Source organism: Rattus norvegicus (genome assembly GCF_036323735.1).
Source record: "Rattus norvegicus strain BN/NHsdMcwi chromosome Y unlocalized genomic scaffold, GRCr8 chrY_unlocalized_1, whole genome shotgun sequence".
NCBI lineage: Eukaryota > Metazoa > Chordata > Mammalia > Rodentia > Muridae > Rattus > Rattus norvegicus.
This window is the reverse complement of record NW_026947367.1, coordinates 1,953,527-1,974,606: the sequence shown is the minus strand read 5'-3', so window position 1 is coordinate 1,974,606 and position 21,080 is coordinate 1,953,527. Positions and strand designations below refer to the sequence as shown.

At 38.9% G+C, this 21,080-nt stretch overlaps 1 long non-coding RNA gene across 1 annotated transcript; it reads left to right on the top strand.

The window, feature by feature from the left end:
• The first annotated feature begins 2,108 nt into the window (after window positions 1-2,108).
• LOC134484543 (uncharacterized) lies at window positions 2,109-19,391 on the top strand. The gene is made up of 5 exons (XR_010061984.1): window positions 2,109-2,241; window positions 12,821-12,947; window positions 15,985-16,086; window positions 18,439-18,612; window positions 18,787-19,391. It is a non-coding gene; the product is annotated as an uncharacterized LOC134484543 (long non-coding RNA).
• Window positions 19,392-21,080: the final 1,689 nt, after the last annotated feature.

The following is a 21,080-nucleotide window of genomic DNA, read 5'->3' as shown; positions in this document are numbered from 1 at the left end:
GGAGAGGTATGGCTTGAGCTCCAGGGAAACCTCAACATCAATATGTTCACAAGAACAGGAGGGAGTCTATTTGTTATTGTCCTTTGTGGATTCTACACTCTTGACTTAGTAGTGCAGAATCCATGTGAAAATCCATGTAGCGGAAGGATCCACCCAAAGGATATATATATATATATATATATATATATATATATATATATATATGTATATATATATCACAAAAATTAGGTAATTTTGATGAATCTAAGAAGTGCATTCTGCCAGGAACCAGATATTGATATTTCCTGAGAGACACAGCTAGAGCATATTAAATACAGAAGTGAATGTGTTCTTGTAAATACAAAAATAAAAAATAAATTTTCTTTACCCTGCTAACTCTGGCACCAAAGTGTCTGAGATTCTCTGCTAGATATCTTGGGAGAAACACCTCACTCCTCAGCTGCGCAATGTTTCATGCCACCGCACATTTTCCAATACTCAAACCCTCACAGAAAAAAACACACAACACAATACTCTTTGATCCAGTTGATTCGATATAATTGTCCATTTAAACATACAAACCAGGTACCATCCATTCCTTAGGAACATTAATAATGGCGTGTAATTACACAGAGCAGAATCTTAAATTCACCTACCATGGCTTCTCACTCTGTCATCTTCCTTTCACTCTTTTTTTTCCTCTAGTCTCCTCCTCTCCCTTCAAACTTCTCTCTCGCTCATTCTGCCTTCTCCTCCCATGATAACCCTCCTTCTATCTTGTACCTGCCACTCACATATACTTTACAAATTCAATGGGGTCGTGGTTCTGGTGAAGTAACCTTAGTTCTGAGTACAGGACTATGCAGCTGACCTTGGGGCAGTGGAATTAGCATCAAACACAGATAACTTCAGGGCAAACCACAACATGAACAATAGTGTCAAACCAGTGAACTGAAAACAGACTTATTGTTGGTAGATTTTGAGAAAGGATTAGAAGAGGTGAAGGTGCTTTTAACCCTGTAAGAACAACAATGCCAATGAAACAGAGCTTTCTAGTAGTAGACCAATATTCAAAGAATGTACATGAACAGACCTATGTCTCCAATTGCATATGTTGTAGAGGATGGCCTTGTTGGGTAACAATGGAAATAGAACCCTTGGTCCTGCCTAGGTTTGACTCCCAGTTCAAGTGAATGTCCAGGGGCAGAAAGAGGGGTTATAATGAAAAGCTTAAGGGGACTGGTAAGGGATATTATAGTCAGGAAACTGGGAAAGGAATTAATATTTTAAATGTAAATTTAGAAATATCCAATTAAAAAAGCAATAAAATTTGTTAAAAATTAAAAAAAAATTATGAAAGAAATAAAAGAAAAGAAATCTTCCGGTTAATCACAACTATTGACTCAGAATTTTAAGGGGTTACTGTCAGGTAATGGTATTCAGAGTAATACTAGTGGAAAGACTGATATGATGAAGTCTCATCTAGAAGCACTTGTTCCTCGCAGATATCAGTGACAGACACAAACTACATTATTAGAATTCAATGCATGGAGGAGTTTTCTCTGTGCTGAGGACACAATACTTGCCTTATCTTTCTTCCTTAGGACGTTTTCCTTCAAGGTAAAACGATAAAAGCTATGATCTCTCAGGAAAAATTATAGTGCCCTTCCCAACACCTGGGTTTTGGGATAAAGAAATGAATTATATAAAATATCTGACTTCCAAGAAAAATAACAAGTTATTTTTCAGATCTTCTGAGAAGCATGTCAGATGCTTCTGAGAGACTCCCAGCTCCTGATTCCATATGTGGAAATCTCAGATCAAGGCTATATCTTCAGGTAACCTACTCGACCTCTACCCAAGACTCAAGGACCTTTCCCACTGACCACGTATTTCTTCCCTTTTTATACCAAGACAGAAAGCCAGCTTCATATTCCCCATGTCTGATCACTTCATCCTCTGTTTCTCCCTCCCAAATTGCTGTATACAATGCATTAAAGGACAATTAATAAACCCTAGATGTACTGAAGGGATATCTGAGAGTCAGTTGCAGTCAGGACAACACTTGTGACATCACAGAAGAAGCTCGGGTTCCAGGATACAAGAGATTTTTCCGGGAGGGCCTAATGATGATGTCACTGAGAACTGCCGTAGACTACCTGCTGTACAGATTTCCTTACATTGACCAGATTTGAGGGTGACACTTTCAGAAGAGTCTCCTGTTTAAGAGTGGAAACCTTTACATACTAAATCTCTCTAAAGGTAGAGACTTCTCTTTGTTTCATTAGGGGTTACCTGCTCTCAATGGACAAAGTTAGTTAGGGGTTTAGCATGGCTAGAAAAGATTTAGCAACAAAGAGTGAAGGAGATTCTTATAGATAATATTTTATTTCCAGGTTCATTCCTGTGACATAGAGTTCAATATCCCAGGTTTCCTCTATTTCCAAAGGCCAGTATATTGCCTACAGACCTTAATTGAATGAATATTGTATTTCACTTTCTCATTGTCCATTCCATGATAAGAGACTTTAATAATATTCCTGTATGTGTACTTAAAACTTCTGTTTCCAATTTTATTTTCAGCAAAGCAAATGACATAATGACTATAGAATTCAGTTCTCTAGTCCTATTTGATATCAGTACTATACTATCTACTTTCCTGTGCTCCCATTTCTAGACTTGAGTGTTGGATGTTTTACAATGATTCTCACTGAAAGCCAAACATAAGATATTGGAGGATGGGCAGAAAGAAGGATGGCTTGAGGACCAGTGAAACCTCAACTTCAATAGGTTCATAATAACTTGAGGGAGTCTATTTGGCACTGTCATTTCTGAACTCTACATTCTTGAACTACTTGCTCAGAATCCATGTCACAATTCCACCTAACCACATAGCTGTAGGAGCCACAAAAGTATATATATATACATCAGCCACCAAAACTAGATAATATTGATGTAGCTAAAAAGTGCCTTCTGCCAGCAACCTGATAAAGATATTTCCTGAGAGACACAGGTAGATCATGTCAACAACAGAAATTAATGCTAGTGGCAAATCATTGAACTGAAACAGACATCTTGTTAGCAGATTTTGAGAAAGGAATTCAAAAGGTGAAGGAGCTTTCAATCCCATAAGAACAACAATGTCAATGACCCAGAGCTTTCTGGTACTAGAACAATATTCAATGAATGTAGATGGACAGAGCTATGGCTCAAACTGCATGTGGCAGAGGATGACCTTGTTCATCACGAATGGAAGCAGAAGCTATTGGCCCACTCTAGGTTTGTCTCCCAGTTCAAGGGAATGTGAATGCACAGTCAGAGGGGTTAAAGAAGAAGGGGAAGGATATGGGTAGGAATCTTATGGGCAGTTAAATGGGAAACAAAATAACATTAAATGTTAATATAGAAACATCAAGTTAAAAAAAGCAATACAAATAAAGCTAAAACATAAAAAAATGAAAGGAATAAACGAAGAGAAAACTGACAGCTAATCATACCTAGTGACTCAGAGAAGTAAAGTGGTAATCAGTGGAAATATTAGTGGAAAGACTGAGATGATGAAATCTCAACTAATAGCACTGCTGCTTCCCAGACTGCACTATAGATATCCAAAACATGGAGGAATTTACTCTGAGCTAGGGACACAATACCTGTCTCTCCCTTTTTCCTTAGGACATTTTTCTTCTTATCAAAAAGAGTAAAGGTCATGAGCTCTCAGGAAAACAACTGTGCCCTTCCCAACACTTGACTTTTGGAATAAAGAAATTAATGATATAAACTCTCTGATTTCCAGGAACCATAAAATCAGGGAAGTCCAGATTCTTCTGAGAGCATCCCATCTCCTGATTCCCATAGGTGGGAGGCTCAGATAAAGGCTATCTCTTTAGCATTCCCACTAAATCACTACCAAGTACTCACTGAGCTATACCGAGGACCATGTATTCCTTCCTTTTTTATACCAAGACAGATGGCCAGCTTCCTTCGTTCTCCCCATATCTGATCTTTTCATCCTTTTTATTCTCCCTCCCAAATGGCTGTTTACTCTGAATTAGAGGCCAATTAGTAAGTACTAGAGGTACTGAAGGAATATATGAGAGGCAATTGCAGTCACGACAACAGAAGGTCTAGAAACATGGAGTGGAGGAGTTTATTCTGGATAATAATTCTATTCCAAGGTCCATTCCTGTGACATACACTTCAATTTCCTAAGTTTTCTTTGTTTCCCAAAGGCCAGTATTTTCCCTCCAGACCTTTAATTGATTGAGTATTGTATTTCATTTTCGTATTGTACTTTCCTTATAGGAGACTTTTTATATATATATATATATATATATATATATATATATATATATATATGTATATATATATATATATATATTCCAGATTGTGTACACAAAAATTCTGTTTTGCAATTCCATTTTTGCAATTAATAAGCAACAAAGCATGCCAATATATAGAGTGAATATAACAGTGTAAATATTGTATACCTACTTGAAATGATGAAGTCCAAAATCCTTATTTTATCCAAAAATTAGGAGGCAGCATTAAAGCAAAAAGGACATCATAGATTATAGAATGTGGATGTCTAGTCCCATTAGATGTCAGTTCTATAATATCTACCTTCCTGTTCCCAGGGCCAAACTTAAGGTTTTTGGAGGTTTTACCATAATTCTTTATTCAGGCCAAACACAAGACTCAGGAGGATGGGCAGGAAGAAGAATGTCTTGATGTCCAGAGATACCTCAACTTCAATAGGTTCAAAAATAACAGGAGGGAGTCTGATTGGCATTGGCCTTTGCTAATTCTACATTTTTGTACTAGTTGCACAGAATCTATCCTAAAATTCCCACTAACCACATAGCTGTAGGAGCCACCATATATATACATAAATACATATATACATATATATATATGTGTGTGTGTGTATGTATATGTATATATGTATAAGTATGTATATGTACATATATAGATATATGATAGAGATAGATAGATAGATAGATAGATAGATAGATAGATAGATAGATAGAGAGATCTGCCACAAACTACATAAGATTGATGATGCTAAGAAGTGCATGCTGCCAGGAAACAGATATAGATCTTTCCTGAGAGACACAGGTAGAGCATGCCAATTATAGAAATGAAGGTTAATTGGCAGACCAGTGGAATGTAAATGAATCTATTGTTAGTAAATTTGGAGAAAGGATTACCAGAAGTGAATGGGCTTTCAATACCATAACAACAACAGTACCAATGACCCATAGCTTTCTGGTACTAAAACAATATTCAAAGACTGTACATAGACAGAACTATGGCTGCAGCTGCATATGTAGCCTTGTTGGACATCAATGGGAGGAGAAGCTCTTAACCTACCAAAGCTAGTACCCCAGTGTAGGGGAATGTCAGGGTGTGCTGGGAAAGGGAGTGGTTGGTGAGGGGGAACACCTTTATAGAAGAACTGGTGGGGAAAGTGATTGGACTCTTATGACCGGAAAACTGGGAAAGTGAATAATATTTGAAATGTAAACAAAAATATCTAATATTTATAAAAGAAAAAATAAAAGTTTAACAAGCTGAAGAGCCAAAGTGAGGAGTCTCAATCCCACTAGAGAGGGTGAAGAAATGAACCTCAGGAGGGAAGAGTGAGGGACCTTGGTGAGAAAGGAGACAGTAAGGGAAAGATGGGAACATGGTCAGTTATTGGCGGGGAGTAAGACTGAAACCCTGACTTTCAGTAGAATGAATGGAAACAGGCAATCTCAGGAGCTAAAATGTTGGAGGTAGTTGGTGGCTCTAGAATATTCTAGAGACCTGAGAGGTATGAGACTATCAGGACTCAGTAAAATGCCGGGAGTGTGTAGAGGGACCTTGTAGAGACTACTTCCATGTGGAAGAGAGAGCATGGGTCTTTTTAGTGGGGAATTGAGTCCATTGAAGTTGAGAGATATTAAGGATTAGTGATGGTCACTTTCTCTTATTTTCATAATTGGAGATTAGTTTATGCTTGTGTGCTTCTGTTTCTTTTGTTGTAAAGATTAATTTCTTGCTTAACTATGATTTTACTTGCCTCCTTGTGTTGGGGCTTGCCAGTTAGTGTCCTTTTTATTAATGGATATGCAGAAAAATATTTTATATCTGAAAAATTCCATGTCTTCTAAAACATCTAAAAATCAATCTGACTCTCAAACTCTTCCTGGGAAACATTTACCATCAGTCATGCAATCCCCAGGACCATCAAAATCTAAAAAGGGGTATCTAGAAACTTAACCATCAGCCCAAAGGTCTTTAGGATGTTCAGCAATTTCTCCAAGAGCTTGGTGCACCTAGAGAACAAAAGAACTAAAGCCATCTTCCCAGGGTGTTTTCCCAAGAACCACATATTTCTTCTTTCCTTTTATACCAAGACAGAATGTCAGCTTCCTTTTCCACATCTCTGATCTCTTCATCCTATTTGTTCTCCCTCCAAAATGGCTCTTTACTCTGAATTATAGGCCAATTAGCAAACCATAGATATAAGGAATAAATATCTGTGAGGCATTTGCTGTCAAGACGACACTTGTGACATCACAGAAGAAGCTAGGGCTCTCCAGGATACAAGAGCTTTTTCAGGCATTGCCTAATGATGATGTCACTTAGAACTGACATGGCTACCTTCTGAACAGCTTTCCTTACATTGACCAGATTCAAGGGTGTCCTTTCCAGGCGTGTCTCCTGTGACACAGTAGAAACTTTTATTTGCTACATCTCTTTAAAGTTACAGACTTCTCTCTGCTTCATTAGTGGTTACATGATCTGAATGGAGAAAGCTAGTCAAGGGCTTAGAAAGATCTAGGAACTCAGAGAGAAGGAGATTCTTCTGGCGATTAATTTTATTCCCAGGTCCAATCCCGTGACATAAAGTTCAATTCCCAAGGTGTTCTCTGTTTCCCAGGTGCCAGTATTTTCCCTACAGACCTTTAATTGAGTGAAAATTGTCCTACATTTTTTGATTTTACATTCATTGATAGGGGACATTATATATGTTCCTGCATGTGTACTCAAAATTTTCATTTTTCCAATTCGATTTTTTGCAATAAATTTGGCTACAAATTGGGCCCAGTTATAGAGTGAATATAACAGTGTAAATATTGTGTACCTTTTTCAAATGTTGAACTTCCAAATACTTATTTTGTCCATAAATTACCAGACATCAGTTAAGCAAAGGACAACATGGACTATAGAATGCGGTTTTGTAGTTCTTTTAGATCAATTCTCTAATATTGACCTGCCTGTGGTCCCAGGGCAAGACTTGAGGGTTTTGGATGTATTAACACGATTCTTTCTTCAGGCCAAACATCAGTTTCTGGGGGATGGTCAGCAAGAAGATTGGCTTGAGGTCCAGTGAAACCTCAACTTCCGTATGTTATAAGAACAGGAGGGAGTATATTTGGCATTGTCATTTGTGAATCCTATATTCTTGACCTAGTTACACAGAATCTAAGTATATCTTCCATCAAAATTCTTAGTAGTAGAAACCACCAAAAGTATATATATATATATATATATATATATATATATATATATATATATATATATATATATATATCCGTCACCAAAACTAGATGGATTGTTGAAGCTAAGAAGAGAATGCTGCCAGCAACTGGACATAGATCTTTACTGAGAGACACAGCTAGATCATGTCAAATACAGAAGTGAGTGCTAGTGGAATACCAGAGAACTGAAAATGGACCTCATGTTTGTAGATGTTTAGAAAAGATTACAAGAACTGAATGGACTTTCAACCCCATAAGAACAACAATTCAACTAAGCAGAGCTTTCTGGTACTAAACCAATATTCAAAGACTGTGTACGGACAGACCTATGGCTCCAACTGCATAGGTAGCAGAGGATGGCCTTGTTGGGCCGCAATGGATGGAGAAGCCCTTCCTCCTCCTTAGGTTTGACTACAAGTTCAAGGGAATGTCAACGTGCAGTAACGGAGGTTATAGAAGTAGGTTAGTGGGACTGCTTAGGAATCTCATGGACAGGAACCTGGGAAATAATATTTGAAATGTAAATATAAAAATATCCAATTAGAAAAGCAATAAATATTGCTAAAAAATAAAAAGAGAGAGAAAAAGAAAAGGTAACTGCAAGCAAATCACACCTATTGACTCAGAAATCTAAAGGGTAACTTTCAGGGAATGGTAGTCAGAGTAATACTAGTAGAAAGACTGAGATGGTGAAGTCTCAAATAGAAGCACTTCTCTCTCCCAGATATCACTGTCAAACACATACTGCACTATAAGAATCCAAAGCAAGGAGGAGTGTCCTCTGAGCTGAGGACACAATACTTGTCTTTCCCTCCTTCCTTAGGACCTTTCTCTTCTCGGAAAAGTTATAAAAGCCATGAGCTCTCAGGAAACAACTGGGCCCTTTCCAATACCTGGCTTTTGGAATAAAGAAATTAATGATACAAACTCTCTGATTTCAAGGAGCAGGGAAGTCCAGATTTTTCTGGGAGACTCTCAGTTCTTAAGTCCTATACGTTGAAGGCTGAGATAGAGGATATCTCTTCAGCAAACCCACTCAACCCCTAACCAGGAAACACTGATCTTTCCAATGGACCAAGTGTTTCTTCCTTTTTTAGACAAATACAGAAGGCGAACTTCTTTCTCCCCATCACTGTTCTTTTTACCCTCTTTCTTCTCACTCCCAAATGATTATTGACTCTGAATTAGAGACCAATTAGTAAACCCTAGAGGTACTGAAGGAATATCTGAGAGGCAGTTGCAGACACAACAACACTTGTGACATCACAGAAGAATATAGGGATCTCCAGGATAGAAGAGATTTTTCAGGCATGGCCTAATGGTGATGTCACTTAGAGCTGCATGGCCTACCTGCTAAACAGCTTTCCTTACATTGAAAAGATTCAAAAGTGGCTTTTCAAGGAGTTTCTCCTGAGACACAGTGGGAAACTTTACTTACTACATCTCTCTAAAGCTAGATACTTCTCTTTGCTTAATTAGTGGTTAAATTGTCTGAATGGAGAAAGTTAGTCAGGGACTTGGAATGGGGAGAAAAGGTCTAGGAACATGGAGAAGAGGAGATTCTTTGGATAATAATTTTATTCCCAGGTCCATTCCTGTGACATACACTTCAATTTCCCAGGTTTTCTCTGTTTCTCTAAGGCAAATATTTTCCCTACAGACCTTCAATTGATGAAATATTGTATTAATATTTTTTCTACATTCCTTGAGAGGGGAAATATATATTCCTGAATGTGTACTCAAAAATTGTTTTCCAATTCAATTTTTTGCAATGATTTTTGCAAAAAAAGGAGCATAGGTACAGAGTGAGTAAAACAGTGTAAATATTGTGTACCTACTTCAAATAGTAAACTCCCAAATCCTTATTTATTTCAAAAATTTTTCAGACATCAGTAAATCAAAGGACCACATGGAGTAACAAATTTGTTTCTCTAGACCTTTTTGATATCAGTACTACAGTATCAACCTTCCAGTGTCCCAGTGACAGATTTGAGGGTTTTGGATGCTTTTCCATGATTCATTCTTCAGGCCAAACAGAAGATTCAGGAGGATGGGCAGGGAGAAGAATGACTGAAGTCCAGGGAACACTGTACTTCAGTAGTTTCATAAGAAAAGGAGGGACTCTATTTGCCATTTTCATTTGTGTTTTCTACATTCTTTTTTTTTTCTTTCAGAGCTGGGGACCGAACACAGGTCCTTGGGCTTACTAGACAAGCGCTCTTCCACTGAGCCAAATCTCCTACCCGGCTTCTTCATTCTTGACCTAGTTGAGCAGAATCCATGTTAAAATTCGTCCTTACTTCCTCACTGCAGGAGCCATCGAACTGTGTATATATATATATATATATATATATATATATATATATATATATATATATATATATATGAATGCCACAAAAACTTGATAATATTGATGAAGCTAAGAAGTGCATTCTGTCAGTAACCAGATATAGATCTTTCCTTAGAAAAAATTCATAAATGAGTGCTAGTGGCAAACCAGTGAACTTAAAATGGACCTCTTGTTGGTAGATTTTGGGGAAGTATTACAAGAGGTGAAGGGGCTTTAACCTCATATGAACAACAATGCAAATGAATCAGTGCTCTCTGGTACTAAACCAATATTCAATGTAGGTACACAGACACAACTATGGCTGGTTAAGTCCTCCTTAAGCATCAATGGAAGGACAACCCATTTGTTCTCCCTGGGTTAGACTCACAGATCATTGGAACGTAAAGGGGCAGTTTGGGGCATAATAGAACAAGAGCAGGAGCATGGTTAGGGATCTTATGGGCAGGAAACTGGGAAACGAAATAACATTTCAATATAAATATAGAAATATCCAATTAATAATAAGGAATAAAATATGGTAAAAAATAAAAAAATGAAAGAAATTAAAGAAAAGAGTACAATCAACTAATAACACCTATTGACTCAGAAATCTAAAAAGTCATTGACAGGGAATGGTAGGCAGAGAAATACTAGTGAAAAGACGGGGATAATGAAGTGGCGAATAGGATCACTTCTCTCTCCCAGATAACAGGGTCAGACACAAACTGCACTAAATGAATCCAAATCATGGAGTAATTTACTGTGAGCTGAGGACACAATACCTGCATTTTCCTCTTCCTTAGAAACTTTTTCATCTGTGACAAAAAGAATAAGTGTCATGAGCACTCAGGTAAACAACTATTCCCTTCCTAACTCTTGAATTTTGTAAGAAATTAATGGTATAAACTCTCTGATGTCCAGGAACCATAACAAGCAGGGAAGTCCAGATGCTTCTGAGAGGCTCCCAACTACTAATACCCATATGTGGAAGGCTCAGGTCAAGGATATCTCTTCAGCGAATCCACTAAACACCTGCGAAGGACTCACCGAGCTTCCCTATAGACCACATATTTCTTACATTTTTTATACAAAGACAGAAGGGCAGCTTCCTCCTCCCCATCTCTGATATCATCTTCCTCTTTGTTCTCCCTTGCAAATGGCTCTTTACTCTGAATTTGGAGCGAATTAGTAAACCCTAGAGGTACTGAAGGAATATCATCAATTCAATTGCAGTCAGGACAACACTCGTGACATCACAAAAGAAGCTAGGCCTAAGCAGGATAAAAGAGCTTTTTCAGGGAAGGCCTAATGATGATATCAGTGAGAATTGCAATAGCCTACCTGCTGAACACCTTTCCTTACATTGACCAGATTCGAGTTTGCACTTTCCTGGTATGTCTCCTGTTACACAATAAAAACCTATACATAACCCATCTCTCTAAAGCTAGAGACTTCTCTCTGCTTCACTAGTGGTTACATGCTTTCAATGGAGAAAATTAGACAGGGACTTGGCATGGGTAGAAAAGATTTAGGAACATGGAGTGTAGGAGATAATTCTAGATAATATTTTTATTCCCAGTTTCATTCCTGTGATATACAGTTCAATTTTCTCTGTTTTCTCTGTCTGCCAAAGGCCAGTATTTTCCCTACAGACCTTTAATTGAATGAATATTGTATTTCAATTCCTTATGGTTAATTCCTTGACAGGGGATATTGTAAATATTCCTCAATGTGTACTCGATAATTCTGTTTTCCAATTCCATTTTCTGCAATGATTTTGGTCACAAAGGGTGCCCAGCTATAGAGTGAGCATAACAGTTTAAATACTGTGTACATCCTTTAAATGATAAACTCCCAAATCCTTATTTTAACAAAAAATTACCAGACATCAGGAAAGCAAAGGACATCATGGGTTATTGGATTTGGTTATCTAGTCCCATTTGATATCAGTACTACGCGATCTGTCTTCCAGTGTTCCCATGGTCAGACTTGAGGGTTTAGGATGTTTTACCATGATTCTTTATTAAAACCAAAAGTAAGATACCAGATGATGGGCAGGAAAAAGAATGGCTTGAGGACCAGTTATACGACTACTTCAATAGGTTCATAAAAACAGGGCGGAGTCTATTTGCATTGGCATTTTTTAGTTCTACATTCTTGACATAGTTGGGCAAAATCCATGTGAACATTCCACTGGACGAAAGAGGTGTAAGACGCACCAAATCTATATTTGTACTCATCAGACAACCAAACTAGATAGGAATGATGAAGGTAAGAAGTGCATTCTGCCAGGAGCCAGATATAAATATTTACTGAGAGACACAGATGCAGCATGTCAAATACAGAAGTGAATGCTGGGACCAAACCAGAGATCTGAAAACGGACCTCTTGTTGGTACATTTTGAAAAGATTCGAAAAGCTGAAGGTGCTTTCAACACTAGAAGAACAACAATGCCAGTGAACCAGCGCTTTCTCATAATAGACCAATATAAAAAGAAAGTACATGGACTAACCTATGCCTTCAAATGCATATGTGGCAGAAGATGGCCATTTTGGGCAACATTGGAAAGAGAAGCCCTTGTACTCCCTACTTTGTCTCCCAGTTCAAGGGAATGCATTGCGGCAGAAAGGCTGATTTGAAAGAAGGAAATGGAATGCGTAGTAACCTTATGGGCAGGAAACTGGGAAAAGAAATAATATTTTAAAAGTAAGTATAGAAACATTCAGTTAAAAAATCAAATTTTGGTAAAAAATAAAAAAAGAATGATATAAAAGAAAGAGAGTTGCCAAGTAAGACATATTCATGCAGAAATCTGAAGTGTTATTCAGAATAATACAAGTGGAAAGACTGAGATGATGAAGTCTCAACTACAAGTACTTCCCTTTCCCAGATATCAGTGTCAGACACAAACTGCATTATAGGTATCCAAAGCATGGAGGAGTTTACTCAGAGCTAGATACTTCTTTTTCACTTCTTCCTTAGGACCTTTTATACTTGACAAAAAGAATGAAGGTCATGATGCCTAATGATGATGTCACTGAAAACTCTCATGGACTACCTGATGAACAACTTTCCTTACATTGACAAGATTCAAGTTTGCACTTTAAAGGTATGTCTCCTGTGACACAGTGGAAACCATTATATATTCCTTCTCTCTAATTCACTAGTGGTTCTCGCTGATTCACTAGTGGTTACATGCTGTGGCGCTTGACATGATTGAAAAAGATTTAGGACCATGGAGAGTAGGAGATTCTCCTAGATAATATTTTTATTCCTAGGTTCATTCTTGTGACATACAGTTGAATTTTCTAGGTTTTCTCTGTTTCCCAATGACCAGTATTTTCCCTACAGACGTAAAATTGAATGAATATTGTATTTCAATTTCTTTTTTTTTATTAACTTGAGTATTTCTTGTATACATTTCCAGTGTTAGTCCCTTTCCCGGTTTCCGGGTAACATCCCCCTCCCCCCTACCCTTCTTAATGGGTGCTCCCCTTCCCATCCTCACCCCATTGCCGCCATCCCCCCAACAATCTAGTTCACTGGGGGTTCAATCTTAGCAGGACCCAGGGCTTCCCCTTCCACTGGTGCTCTTACCAGCTCTGGAAAAAAAAGAACTTAAATATCCTGTATTTCAATTTCTTATTGTAAATTCCTTGTTAGGGGACTTTGTAAATATTTCTCAATACACACAAAAATTCTGTTTCCAATAACATTTTCTGCAATGATATGGTCACAAATGGGGCCCAGCTATAGAGTAACTATAATAGTGTACATTCTGTGTACTTACCTTAAATGCTAATCTCCCAAATTCTTATTTTGTCGAAAAATTACCAGACATCAGGAAAGCAAAGGACAACATGGACTATTGAATTCTGTTTCTTGTCCCATTTGATATCTGTACTACCCTATCTAGCTTCCAATGTTCCCATGGCCAGACATGAGGGTTTAGGATGATTTACATGATTCTTTCTTCAGGCCAAACGTAAGATACCATATGATGTGCAGGGAAAAGGATGGCTTGAGGACCAGTTATACGTCTACTTCAGGGTTGGGGATTTAGATCAGTGGTAGAGCGCTTGCCTAGCAATACAAGGCCCTGGGTTCAGTCCCCAGCTCCGAAAAAAGGAGAAAAAATAAAGTTTACTTCAGTAGGTTCATAAAAACAGGGGGAGTCTCTTTCAAATTGTCATTTTTGAATTCTATATTCTTGACATAGTTGTTCAGAATCCATGTTAACTTTCCAATTAACTTCATAGGTTTAAGAGGCACCAAAGTACATATGTATACATCAGACAAAAAACCTAGATAAGATTGATGAAGGTAGGAAATACATTCTGCAAGGAACTGGGTACAGATATTTACTGAGAGACACAGATACAGCATGTCAAATACAGAAGTGAATGCTAGTAGCAAACCAGTGATCTGAAAACGGACCTCTTGTTGGTAAATTTTGAAAAAGGATTAGAAGAGCTGAAGGTGCTTTCAACCCCATAAGAACAACGATGCCAGTGAACCAGATCTTTTTAATACTAGACCAATGTACATAGAAAGTACATGGACTGACTTATGGATACAAATGCATATGTTGCAGAGGATGGCTTTTTTCGGCAACATTGGAAAGAGAAGCTCTTGTCATTCTTAGTTTGTCTCCCAGTTAAAGGCAATATCATGAAGCAGAAAGGTTGGTTAGAGTAGAAGGAAATGGAAAAGTTAGCAATCTTATGTGCAGGAAACTGGGAAGGGAAATAATATTCAAAATGTATATATAGAAACATCTCGGAAATCTGAAGTGGTAGTCAGAGTAATAGTAGTGGTACGACTGAGTTATTGAAGTCTCCACTAGAATCACTTCTCTCTCTCAAATATCAGTGTCAGACCCAAACTTCACTATAGGTATCCAAAGCATGGAGGAGTTTACCGTGAGTTAGGGACACAATACTTGTTTTTCCCTTCTTCCTTAGGACCTTTTCTTCATGAAAAAAAGAGAGGAAGCCCCGGGTCCTGCTTAGATTGATCCCCCAGTGAACTAGATTGTTGGGGAGAGGGCTGCAATGGAGGAAGGATGGGGAGGGGAACACCCAAAAAGAAGAGGAGGGAGAGGGGTTAGGGGGATGTTTGCCGGAAACCGGAAAAGGGAATAACAATCGAAATGTATATAAGAAATAGTCAAGTTAAAAAAAAAAAGAAAAAAAAAGAAAAAAAGAAAAGAAAAAAAGAAAAGAAGAGTAAAGGTCATGACCTCTCAGGAAAACAACCGTGCCCTTCACAACACTTGGGTTTTGGAATAAAGGAATGAAGGATATAAACTCTCTAATTTCCAGGAACCATAAGAACAGGGAAGTTCATTTGCTTCTGAGAGCCTCACAGTTCCTTAGTCCCTTATGTAGAATGCTCAGATCAAGGCTATCTCTTCAGCGATACCACTCAACCCCTACCAAGGACTAACTGAGTTTTCCAAAGGACCATGTATTTCTTCCCTGTTTTTTATACCAAGATAGAAGGCCAGCTTCCTCCCCATTTTGTATCTCTTCATCCTCTTCATTCTTCCTCCGACACTAAGATTTACGGAACCAAAGAGGATAAACAAGGAGAAAGGGCAAAGAAAAATGCTTGAATTTCACTCAGAAGAAGGAATAAACTAATTAGAGGAGGCAGATGGAAGGAAAGGATTGGGTGCCTAAGGGGATGGGAAGGGAAATGTGGTTTGAGAATCATTTCTTGGGAGAGACGAGCAAGAGGGAAAGAGGGCCAAGAGAATAAACTGAAATCAGTGATAGTCCAGGGTGGGTGCTATATCTATGATTTACCAGCAATCTGGGATGGGTGAGGCTACACTGGTGTCCATGAGGGTGACTTTAGCTGAGACTCGTAACAGTGGGGATACAGATACTGAAATGGTCACTTTCTGTAGCCACAGAGGACCCAAGGTGGAAGGATAAGGACCCAAACCCAGCCCCAAAATTTTGACCCAGAAATTGCCCCCTCTATAGGAAACACAAGGACAGAGATGGAAGAGGAAATGAGGGAATGGCCAAAGGATAAGTGGCCGGATGTGAGACTTATCCTATGAGCAAACCACAAACACTGACATTATTAATGGTCCTTTCTTATGTTTGCATTTTATGTTTATTTTCCTCTGCGAGGCTCCACCAAGGGACGACTGACACTGAAGCAGACGCGCACGGTCAAATATCAGATGGAGCTCTGTGAGTCTCACTGAAGAACTGAAGGAAGGACTGAGAGAGGTAGAGAAGCACAATGGTCACCACGTGGGTTCACTAAACCCGTTGCCTGTCTGTGGATCCTGTTCTCCTACCCGGGCTGCGTTTTCAGGACCTGCTGGGAGACAATGAATCTAGTCTTGCACAGACTTGATGTGCCCGAGGAGGGGATGTACCCAGAGTGGTCCTCTGCTCATTCAGTGTAGAATGGGAGAGGATAGGAGGAGGTACTATAAATGGTGGGAGCCTGGAGGAGTGTGGTTGACAGGGCAGCATTAAGAATGTTACCTGGTGAATATGTACAAACACTTTAGCAAGGGGCAAAGGCATGACATCATGGGGACGGGGGCATGGCATCATGGGGGTGGGGCATGACATCATAGGTTTGGGGCATGATATCATAGGGGTGGGTGAATGACATCATAGTGGTCGAGGCATGATATCATGAAGCTTAAGAGAAAAATAGATGAAACTAGAAAAAAAAATCAGCCCAAGAGGGAACTGAGACCTAGAGACACAAACATGGAAGGCCTTTACCTATGCATAGTATCAGCTGTGCGATTAATCATATTATATCTACAATCCACAAAGGCAGAGAGAACAAAGGAAAGGAGAAGGCCCGTGAGGGGAAAAGCATAGACCTATCTGAAAGGAAAAGTTGAACAGATTCTGTGAGTGAGTGAGGGCGACTGAGGACAGAAGCGGAGGGTCAGCGGGGAAGATGGAGGGATAGCGCGGTGCAGAGAGAAACAGCCAGAAATAGAGAACATACGAGTTAATGTGGAAACTCGATGAAAACACTGATTAATTCATGGTGTCTAGAGGGCCACGTTCCTGAGGATTTAATCTGACAGAGAATGCAGAGTACGAACCTGCAATCCTTTGAAATCGAGCAAGTAGGACTTCAGGGTCGGGGATGGGGCACATTCAGTGGAGTCAATTTCTGAGGAGGTAAAATGGAGATCCCTGAACAACAGACTGATGCTGGGAAAGAGATTATAAAGATATAGCAAATGAGGGCTTCCTGGTACCTTAAACCTGCAACTGATGTAAATGCACAGGAAAACCCTTCCTGCACTCTAAGGTTTGGTTAGCCGTTGTTCACCCTGAGAAATTATACAAACAATGATAGTGTGTCCCTGAATACCTTCTAACAGAGCTGTGACACTGAAATCCTTGGAAGAAACCATAATTCACTTTCACGCAGACCAATCTTCTGCTGGCTGAATGTTTCCTGGGTCCACTCCATCCTTTCACACCTGTTGTGCACCTGGACACTCTAGGAAGGAGACAAGAGATGAGTGTATGTCTGTGTGTGTGTTTGTTTGTATGTGTGTTTGTGTGTGTGTGTGTGTGTGTATCTGTATATTGGTTATCGTCTGTGTGTCTGTATTTGTGTATATGTGTGTGTATGTGTGTGTCTCTGTGTGTGTCTGTATGTGTTTTTGTGTCTCTCTATGTGTGTATATGAGTATGTGTCTGTGTGTTTGTGTATGTGTGTGTGTGTCTGTGTCTGTGTGTTTGTCTGTGTCTGTCTGTGTCTGTGTGTATGTCAGTTTGTCTATGTCTTTTACTGTGTTTCTCTGTGTATCTGTGTGCGTTACATGTGTGTGTGTGTGTTTGTGTGTGTGTGTGTGTGTGTGTGTGTGTGTGTCCGTCATGCATAAGCTAACCATCCTCACACAGATTGTCTGGATTGCTTTTATATTAAGGAGGTTGGTGAATGTTTCTCTTGTCCTAAAAGACCACTCTGGTTCTCAACTCTCTCTGTGAAGCCATGACAGGTTGAGTAATTTTCATGTGTGAGGAGTCTGTCCTATTGAAACTTGCTTTCTTGGATACAATATCACTTGAAAAACACATCTCAACATTTACTATCCTTATTCCGTGATCCCTTGAGGGGATTATTCCATTATTATTATTATTATTATTATTATTATTATTATTATTATTATTATTATTATTATTATTATTACAGGATTATTCCATCATATTGCTCTCTGCATTGTTACCAGTGTGCTAAAGTTCATTGACGTTAGGAAGAAAGATTTTGTTTGAAATGGGTCACATTGGATGGCCATGTCTTTGTTCTTGGAACTGAAAGATTTATTTGCATGCTCCCAGGATCAAATATATTAAAGTACAGAAAGTTCCTTGGTCCTCTACATGAGAGTGACACCAAATTATGGAGGAGTAAGACAGTTTTCACAATGTTTCAGGCTTTGGGGATTGGTAGACATTACATAGCCATCTTTTTATTCAAAGCAAGAATAGTCAAAATTATTAATAGAAGGCAGAAAATTTTAACAACATATTTTTGCTGGCTAATTTAAATTCCTGTATTGTATCTCTAAAGCATTATACATTCTCTCTCAGGTTCTTCTTGAAATTGTTTGAAGAAGTGAAAACTGGTATGTGTTTATTTGTTCACATTCATAAAGCATGGCCATTGCTCTAGTGATGGACAGATGGCACAACTTTTAAGAGGCAAACTGACTTTCTTCCCAAAGAAATAAATCTTCAACTTCATGGAGGCAGTTTCATTCTTAGGTACAAATGTTTAAAAATCCCTGAGAATGCTTCCTACAGCTATCATTTCCTGTATATTGTAATATCCTCGGAAATGGGTTTTCTCTTTGCATTTTGTTTCAAGTATTAAGATCTACAAGAAAGTTTTGATTGCGTGTATCATTTGGAGATGTTGTCTTTTTTTCTTTCCTATAGATGGATTCTGGGTTGTAGACTCTCAGGCATTTTATGATCCATCTCTCACAATAGGGGCTGCAAATGACATGACTCTTCATCAGGAATAAAGGAAAGAAGACAGGTAAAGTAATAGAGAACTCCCTGATGTATTTATCGCCTCTGAGTCTGAGATGACTGTTGTCATTAACTTGTATATATAAACTTTAACTTTGAAACAAAGTACACTCCCATGAGTTTCAGCCTTTGTACTTTTCATTGTGTAAATATTTGCAATAAAGAGAGCATTAAAAGTAATAAAGTTGTGTGATGTGTATAACTCTTTTAACAGTTTCCCTTGTATAACTTAATAGAATATATAAATGCTTTTCCTTCATGGTAAATGTAATGAAGACAATGTCTCTTCTAACAATATATGTAGTAATTTTGACCTCTATAAAATTTAATATGTGCATAACTTGCCTAAACATCCACCGCAAATACTTATGGGATACTTTCTATACTTACTCAGTGTTTTTTCCTAAATATTGTGTTAAAATGCATTTAGCAGAATAGATATTGTGGTGGATGCAGGGAGGAAGGAAACTGAATGGGACGGGAAGTAGAGAAAGTAATGGGTAGGAGGAAATAGGTATAGTGATTTTGCAGGAATTAGGTATAGTGGGTTTGGAGGAATTAGGTATAGTGAATCCATGGAAAAGGGAATGGAAAACACAAGTGTTGGGTGGGCATCTCTAGGAAGTGCCAGAGACCTGGGAAAGGCAAATCCCCAGGGTTCTATAGATGTGACTCTAGCACTGGGGATACAGATCCTTAATATGCCACTTCTGTAGACAGGCATGACTCCCAGTGGTGTGACAAGGAAAAAAAAAACACCCACAGAACCTTCAATCCAACATGAACACAGCCTACAACATCTTCAGAGACAAAGATAGATACAGCAGACATGGAAGGAACATTCAACCAATGATTAGCACAGATTGAGACCTACCCCATGGGCAAGCACTGATCCCTGACACATTAAAGATACCCTATCATGCTTACAGACAGATTCCTAGCATAACTGTCCTCTGAGTGACTCCACCCAACAGCTGAGAGAAAGAAGTGTAAAGATTCACCACCAAACATTTGCTGGAGCTTGGGGAGTCTTTAAAAAAAATAAAAAACAGGTGAAGAATTGATGCCCAGTTGATATGAGCAACTCAACAGAAAGACCAATAGAGTCAACTCACTGGGACTCTTGGGGATTGCCAAAGACTGAACCACCAACCAGAGAGTGAACATGGTCTGACATTGAGCCCCCAGAACATAGGTAGGAAATGTGTAGCTTTGTCTTTTCACGGGTTTTCCCGACAATGCGTGTTGGCGTACCTGGAAGATGGAGCACCGATATTGGGATGTAAAGTGAGTAAATAAATAAATGAATTTTAAAGGCACATATATCCCATTTTACAGACAACATGTTTTGGGAAAGCCCAATTCTAGTTGTTTGGTACCCACATGAAGACAAAGCCTATGGAGTGCCATGCCCTTAGAGTCCATAATTCTTTTCATTCTCTTCTTCCATCAGAGTCCCCGAGCTCCACCTGTGGTTTTGCTAGTGGATGTCTGCTTCTGTCTGAGTCAGCAGCTTAGTGGAGTCTCTCAGAGGGAAGCCATGATAGTCTCCTTTCTCCAAGCATAACAGAGTGTCTTTAATAGTGTCACGGATTGGTGCTCATCCATGGGGTGGGCCTTAATCTGCACTAACCATTGGATGATCATTCCTCACTCTGTGCTCTATGCACGGCCCTTTCATTTCTTGTGGTCAGAATAAATTTTGGGTCAAAAGTTTGTGTCTCTATCACTCCATTTTGTTTGCTCTCTGGCTACAGGAGATGACTGCTTCAGGTCCATATCACTGAGGCGTTGAGTCTCAGCTAAGGAAACCCCCATTGATTCATGGGCATCTCTTACCCCAGCTCTCTGCCTTTCTGGATATTACCTCTACCTCCCCACCCCTATCCATCTAGGTTGCTGTGTCTGGCCTCAGAGTCAGATGATGTGATTACAGAGACTAGATATGCAAGGTGAGGAGATACCCGAGGGTTCCCCTCCTGCTGAGAGGAGAAAGTGCTGGGGAAAGAATTGTGAGAGGAGTGAATTGGGGGGGGGCAGTGTGCAACATGTAAAGTGAATAAATAAACAAATGAATGTGAAAATAACTAAATCTACTTGAAGATAAGAAGCAGGTGTGTGTGTGTGTGTGTATGTGTGTGTAAGAAAGTAAGTAAGTATGTAAGTAAACTTGAAGGTAAGAGCAGTAGTGCATGTGT